General features: G+C 40.2%; 2 long non-coding RNA genes across 2 annotated transcripts; both read left to right on the forward strand.

The window, feature by feature from the left end:
- The first annotated feature begins 1,729 nt into the window (after positions 1-1,729).
- On the forward strand, positions 1,730-3,115 carry LOC131202525 (uncharacterized). The gene is made up of 3 exons (XR_009156171.1): positions 1,730-1,811; positions 2,286-2,609; positions 2,727-3,115. It is a non-coding gene; the product is annotated as an uncharacterized LOC131202525 (long non-coding RNA).
- A 1,592-nt stretch (positions 3,116-4,707) lies between these two features.
- On the forward strand, positions 4,708-5,883 carry LOC131202526 (uncharacterized). Its single transcript, XR_009156172.1, has 3 exons — positions 4,708-4,983; positions 5,238-5,319; positions 5,795-5,883. It is a non-coding gene; the product is annotated as an uncharacterized LOC131202526 (long non-coding RNA).
- Positions 5,884-8,016: the final 2,133 nt, after the last annotated feature.

The following is an 8,016-nucleotide window of genomic DNA, read 5'->3' on the forward strand; positions in this document are numbered from 1 at the left end:
CTTTCCCAGATTTCCCTACAAAGGACAACGGAGGGAAAGAGAAGGTTCTCTTCGAGAGGCAGGACCTCCCCCAAGCAGCGCAATCAGAGCCAGCCTGCATAAGAAGAGACCAAGAGATAAGACAATATCTCCGGCAAGTGGTCTCTGAGCGGAGGAGAGAAACACCGCAGGTACCCCTTGAAAGTAGAGGTTTCTTTCGCTGGGCTTTGCCTCCGGGTTTCAATCCCAGCCTTCTTTGCCCAAACTCAGTGTGGGGCAAAAGATTCCTTAGGAGGGACAGGAAGGTTTCAAGCTTTCCTTGTAAAAGGAAGAGCACTGGGGACTCTGGGAGAGTCAGCAGCTCTGACTGACAGCTGGACTCTTCAATTGCACAGGAGCATCACCTAATCCAGGTCCTCAGTGCGATCACTGCACTGTTTCACCTTAAGAAAAGTGCACAAATGAGGGCCGCAGTGCCCAGATTTAAAAATATGATGGGAAGGGGGGAGAGTTAATGGATGGCAGTCAAGGAGGATGGGGAGATTTCAGAGGGAAAGGGAGAGAAGGAAAGCTACTACGAATTCACAGAAGGTTTACCTTCTCAAGGCTCAAAAGGATCCTTAACATGGGGGCACTTTTCCTTTGGTCTGAAAGACAAGTTGTTGCAACAACATAACAGGTTTTGGGACAAAGAAGACGTTCTGGAGCGACTTGGTTGAGCTTGAATTTTCTGATTCTCTCCTCTTTTGTTTCCTGACAGGCTCTGTTGCAGGAACACACCTTCGTGACCGGATTAGCTGCTATGCTGGAAATGTACGATCTCAGGTCAGTCTTTTGTTTCTTTTATAGTGGGTGAGAAAAGTCTGTTTGGGGTACTCAGTCATTAAGAAGGGGAAGGACATTCAACTTATCCTAGTCTTATGGGAAAAATGAAAGTGAGGCTTGCTCATTAATATGGGCACTAATGTCTCTTCCTTCTTTTAATCCCACAGTAAGATAACACCGGAAATGGATGAGCCGATCGAATCCATGCTGATCGACATTTCCATTTTTTATTGGACAGCAACCCTGGACACAGAAGATGATGTTTCTGAGGTACCACTTTAACCAACATTTCTGGGATTTCCTTTCTAGTGTTGCATGGATGGGAAACTGTTCTCCAAAAGAAATAGCACCATCTCTTATGTTTCCTTTCAGGAAGAAAGGAAGTTGTTGGAGGAGGCTTTTGGCCTGACACTGAGGAGCCTTCTCCGGCAGTCACCCACCACAAAGCAGTTTATTTTCATTCTGAAGGTAAGGGTCCAGAAATCCTACAGCAGCTCAAAGGAACACCATCATAACCTGCACACATGTGTTTTAGCAGTGAGATTCTTGATTGTCAGAAATGAGAAAACATGTCTTTTCTTTGTTGATTCCATAGCATTTGGACCCAGGTGGAGATTCTTCTTGCCAGCTCAACCAGCTCCTCTATTGTGGGAAACATCATCCCAGGATCGATGTAAGTAGCAAAACTAAATTACCACATGAATTGTAGCCTTTGAGCCCCCCACAGCTCTTGGGACCCCACCCTCAAATAACCTTCCTCTTGGAGCCAGAGAGTGTGGAGGGGGGGTGGTCTTTTTCCTCTCACGCCACTTGAGGAAATTCTGGGAAGGATGGCTTGCTAGCAATATGTGAGTGATGGGCCAAGGAAGGAGAATTACTCTCAAGAACCTTGGCAACAGTGTAAGGGATTTTCTTTATCTTACAGCTTGATGAAGTCCAGCAAGCCTTCCCTGATGTTCCCAGGGAAATCTGGCAGACTGGAACCACCTACGAAAACATCAATGAAGGTAACTTTATTGAGAACACTAAGGGGAGGGGGGTGGGTTACTTATGACCAGTCTTCTTATTTACGACAGTCACATCAACCGTACACTAATGTCATCACATTTTGGGTAGTTGGCAAGAAGTTCAAATTTACAATCCTTTGCAGCATCCAATGGTTACATGATTGCAGTTTGAGATATTTTCATTGTTTTAAGGCAAAAAAAAGTGGGGTGGAGTGGGGGGAATCAGCCACTGGATAATCTGCTTTTGGATTTTCCACCATGCGATTCACTTAACAACTGTTGTAAAAACAGTTGTAAAATCGAATTCGGTCATGTGGTGACTTAATTTAAAACTGCAATGACTGGTCATGAGTTTGAGCTCCCTTGTTGTCATACGTTGAGGACAACTCCCATAGATGGAAAACCTGTGTAGCAAACATATCAAATTTCAATATCTCTTTCTTTCCATTTTTCTCACCTTTTATGTCCATGCAGGAGATCTAGAAATAGAGGAGTTGTGACCTCCACCCTCCGCCGTTGATCCACCGATGTTCCAGGATGGATGAAGTTCTACTCCATCTAAGGAAATGGCCCTTTGTTTCTTCTTTCTATAAATTTTATAAGTTATATAAAATAGTTGAATTTCATCTGTTATAATTTCTGACTGCATAGTAACTGTTGGCATCTGTGTTTCTAGATCACTGGAAGACCAGAACTCCCTACTGCTGAAGTTTCCCTTGTGGTTTGGAAGATGGCACTGGGGCTGAATATGTTCTGGAACAGACGCCGACCATAATCGTTTTTAATATGCTGCAGCAGGTTGGTAATGTGGAGGGTTAGACTAAGGGATGGTTCAGTTTCTGCAAATGTGGGGTTTTTCTTCTATCAAGCATATGCTTGATTCTGCTTTCCGCCCTGTGATTTGTCTCTTCTCAGGCTGTGTAGCAGTTTGGAATTCCATACGGTGGCTGTAACTGACCTGCTTGCTTGGACCATCACCCGTCTGGATCAACATCTCCCCAGGACAGAAGAACAACGAAACACAGATGGATGGACTTGAGTTTTTAATGGCAGTGTTTTTTCTCCTATCGATGGGACATTTATATGTCTCCAGCTATATGCCGCCATTGAAGGCAAACACAAGGTAAAGAAGTTTAGTCAAGGGTGCTACCTTCAGACTTTCAAGATTCCTTTAATGTAGCCTTGCAATAAGGTCGAATTAGCACATTTAGTCATATTTCCTCTCTCGTTTCCCTTGGAGGCCTGACAAATATCTGCAGGTTGTTTGAACTGTGTGTGTGTGTGTGTGTGTGTGTGTGTGTGTGTGTGTGTGTGAGAGAGAGAGAGAGAGAGAGAGAGAGAGAGAGAGAGAGAGAGAGAAGGAGAGACCTCCCAGATAAACAGACAGGAAAGGTAACTATGTGCTAATTCTACCTTATTTTAAGGCTATATTAACAGAACCTTGAAAGTCTGAAGGTAGCCCTCTTGACTGAATTTCTATCTTCTTTATCTTATGTTTCCTTAAATAGGTGGCATATAAATGTCCCATAGAAAGAATGTATGTTGATGTTCATGTATCTATATGTATATGTTTATGTATTTATTTGCTTGTTATATTCTGTTTTTAATTGTATAATTGATTTATGGTTGTTTACGACCCATTGTCTCTTGTTTGACATGGGCCCCTCTACAAATTGGTTAAATAAATAAGTATACTTTGAATATTTTTCCTTCACTTGTTTTCTTAATGAATCTGTGCTCCTTTATTTCATTATTTTTAAAATCTGTATTTGTTATATTTGATTTCCAAATATTAATAAAAGTATGATATAAGTCTGTCGTTTGTAGAAAATTATTTATTGCATCCATTTGGGGACCTTCTGTTCCTCAAAAGAACAAAGGCTGACAAGAGCTGCTGCTAAACGCAAGGAACAAGAGATGAAGGCACAACAACAACTGACAACTACTACAACGGAAACAGTGGGAGGAGCAAGGCCTAAAGCAAAATGTGATCTGCGGCTAGTGTTCCAAAAGTTTCCTTTGGCCGATAATGGCAATTAAACTATTATCTTGGAATGTTAATGGTTTGAATTCACCGCAGAAGAGAAGGAAAGTATTTCATTATTTGAAACAATTTAAAAATGACATTACCTGTTTACAAGAAACACATATTAGATCTTTAGACCTGGTTAAGGATTGTATGATTAAGTGGGCACAAAATTTTCAGCAACCAATAATGTTGGAAACTTGGGAAAGAATTTGGGTGAGGAATGTGAAATTTACACAAGCGCAAAATATGAGAGAAAATTTTTATAAGATGTTTTACAGATGGCATTTAGACCCCAAAAAGTTGTCATGTATGTATCCTAATGTACAGGCTAAATGTTGGAGATGCGATTGTGAAGATGCCACTTATTACCATATATGGTGGACTTGTAAAAAAGTTAAAGCATTTTGGATTAAAGTATGGTGGATCATGCAGAATATTTTGAAAAAGAAGATTAAGTTTACTCCGCAGTTCTTTCTACTAGGAATAATTATGGATTATACAGCTATAGAGACTAAATTGATTTTGAACTTAATAACAGCCGCAAGACTTTTGATTGCTCAATATTGGAAGAAAGAAGAATTACCTACAATTGAAGAATGGACACTAATGTCTCTTCCTTCTTTTAATCCCACAGTAAGATAACACCGGAAATGGATGAGCCGATCGAATCCATGCTGATCGACATTTCCATTTTTTATTGGACAGCAACCCTGGACACAGAAGATGATGTTTCTGAGGTACCACTTTAACCAACATTTCTGGGATTTCCTTTCTAGTGTTGCATGGATGGGAAACTGTTCTCCAAAAGAAATAGCACCATCTCTTATGTTTCCTTTCAGGAAGAAAGGAAGTTGTTGGAGGAGGCTTTTGGCCTGACACTGAGGAGCCTTCTCCGGCAGTCACCCACCACAAAGCAGTTTATTTTCATTCTGAAGGTAAGGGTCCAGAAATCCTACAGCAGCTCAAAGGAACACCATCATAACCTGCACACATGTGTTTTAGCAGTGAGATTCTTGATTGTCAGAAATGAGAAAACATGTCTTTTCTTTGTTGATTCCATAGCATTTGGACCCAGGTGGGAGATTCTTCTTGCCAGCGCTCAACCAGCTCCTCTATTGTGGGAAACATCATCCCAGGATCGATGTAAGTAGCAAAACTAAATTACCACATGAATTGTAGCCTTTGAGTCCCCCACAGCTCTTGGGACCCCACCCTCAAATAACCTTCCTCTTGGAGCCAGAGAGTGTGGAGGGGGGGTGGTCTTTTTCCTCTCACGCCACTTGAGGAAATTCTGGGAAGGATGGCTTGCTAGCAATATGTGAGTGATGGGCCAAGGGAAGGAGAATTACTCTCCAAGAACCTTGGCAACAGTGTAAGGGATTTTCTTTATCTTACAGCTTGATGAAGTCCAGCAAGCCTTCCCTGATGTTCCCAGGGAAATCTGGCAGACTGGAACCACCTACGAAAACATCAATGAAGGTAACTTTATTGAGAACACTAAGGGGAGGGGGGAGGGTTACTTATGACCAGTCTTCTTATTTACGACAGTCACATCAACCGGACACTAATGTCATCACATTTTGGGTAGTTGGCAAGAAGTTCAAATTTACAATCCTTTGCAGCATCCAATGGTAACATGATTGCAGTTTCAGATATTTTCATTGTTTTAAGGCAAAAAAAAAAGGGGGTGGGGTGGGGGGAATCAGCCACTGGATAATCTGCTTTTGGATTTTCCACCATGTGATTCACTTAACAACTGTTGTAAAAACAGTTGTAAAATCAAATTCGGTCATGTGGTGACTTAATTTAAAACTGCAATGATTGGTCATGAGTTTGAGCTCCCTTGTTGTCATACATTGAGGACAACTCCCATAGATGGAAAACCTGTGTAGCAAACATATCAAATTTCAATATCTCTTTCTTTCCATTTTTCTCACCTTTTATGTCCATGCAGGAGATCTAGAAATAGAGGAGTTGTGACCTCCACCCTCCGCCGTTGATCCACCGATGTTCCAGGATGGATGAAGTTCTACTCCATCTAAGGAAATGGCCCTTTGTTTCTTCTTTCTATAAATTTTATAAGTTATATAAAATAGTTGAATTTTATCTGTTATAATTTCTGACTGCATAATAACTGTTGGCATCTGTGTTTCTAGATCACTGGAAGACCAGAACTCCCTACTGCTGAAGTTTCCCTTGTGGTTTGGAAGATGGCACTGGGGCTGAATATGTTCTGGAACAGACGCCGACCATAATAGTTTTAATATGCTGCAGCAGGTTGGTAATGTGGAGGGTTAGACTAAGGGATGGTTCAGTTTCTGCAAATGTAGGTTTTTCTTCTATCAAGCATATGCTTGATTCTGCTTTCCGCCCTGTGATTTGTCTCTTCTCAGGCTGTGTAGCAGTTTGGAATTCCATACGGTGGCTGTAACTGACCTGCTTGCCTGAACCATCACCCGTCTGGATCAACATCTCCCCAGGACAGAAGAACAACAAAACACAGATGGATGGATTTGAGTTTTAATGGCAGTGTTTTTTCTTCTATCTATGGGACATGTATATGTCTCCAGCTGTATGCCGTCATTGAAGGCAAATACGAGGTAAAGAAGTTTAGTGAAAGGTGCTACCTTCAGACTTTCAAGATTCCGTTAATGTAGCCTTGCAATAAGGTCAAATTAGCACATTTAGTCATATTTGCTGTCTCGTTTCCCTTGGAGGCCTGACAAATATCTGCAGGTTGTTTGAACTGTGTGTGTGTGTGTGTGTGTGTGTGTGTGTGTGTGTGTGTGTGTGTGTGAGAGAGAGAGAGAGAGAGAGAGAGAGAGAGAGAGAGAGAGAGAAGGAGAGACCTCCCAGATAAACAGACAGGAAAGGTAACTATGTGCTAATTCTACCTTATTTTAAGGCTATATTAACAGAACCTTGAAAGTCTGAAGGTAGCCCTCTTGACTGAATTTCTATCTTCTTTATCTTATGTTTCCTTAAATAGGTGGCATATAAATGTCCCATAGAAAGAATGTATGTTGATGTTCATGTATCTATATGTATATGTTTATGTATTTATTTGCTTGTTATATTCTGTTTTTAATTGTATAATTGATTTATGGTTGTTTACGACCCATTGTCTCTTGTTTGACATGGGCCCCTCTACAAATTGGTTAAATAAATAAGTACACTTTGAATATTTTTCCTTCACTTGTTTTCTTAACGAACCTGTGCTCCTTTATTTCATTATTTTTAAAAAATCTGTATTTGTTATATTTGATTTCCAAATATTAATAAAAGTATGATATAAGTCTGTCGTTTGTAGAAAATTATTTATTGCATCCATTTGGGGACCTTCTGTTCCTCAAAAGAACAAAGGCTGACAAGAGCTGCTGCTAAACGCAAGGAACAAGAGATGAAGGCACAACAACAACTGACAACTACTACAACGGAAACAGTGGGAGGAGCAAGGCCTAAAGCAAAATGTGATCTGCGGCTAGTGTTCCAAAAGTTTCCTTTGGCCGATAATGGCAATTAAACTATTATCTTGGAATGTTAATGGTTTGAATTCACCGCAGAAGAGAAGGAAAGTATTTCATTATTTGAAACAATTTAAAAATGACATTACCTGTTTACAAGAAACACATATTAGATCTTTAGACCTGGTTAAGGATTGTATGATTAAGTGGGCACAAAATTTTCAGCAACCAATAATGTTGGAAACTTGGGAAAGAATTTGGGTGAGGAATGTGAAATTTACACAAGCGCAAAATATGAGAGAAAATTTTTATAAGATGTTTTATAGATGGCATTTAGACCCCAAAAAGTTGTCATGTATGTATCCTAATGTACAGGCTAAATGTTGGAGATGCGATTGTGAAGATGCCACTTATTACCATATATGGTGGACTTGTAAAAAAGTTAAAGCATTTTGGATTAAAGTATGGTGGATCATGCAGAATATTTTGAAAAAGAAGATTAAGTTTACCCCGCAGTTCTTTCTACTAGGAATAATTATGGATTGTACAGCTATAGAGACTAAATTGATTTTGAACTTAATAACAGCCGCAAGACTTTTGATTGCTCAATATTGGAAGAAAGAAGAATTACCTACAATTGAAGAATGGACACTCAAAGTATCAAATCTGGCAGAAATGGCAAAAATCTCTGCTTACTTGAAAGACTATACAC

Source organism: Ahaetulla prasina, chromosome 7 (genome assembly GCF_028640845.1).
Source record: "Ahaetulla prasina isolate Xishuangbanna chromosome 7, ASM2864084v1, whole genome shotgun sequence".
Classification (NCBI taxonomy): Eukaryota; Metazoa; Chordata; class Lepidosauria; order Squamata; family Colubridae; genus Ahaetulla; species Ahaetulla prasina.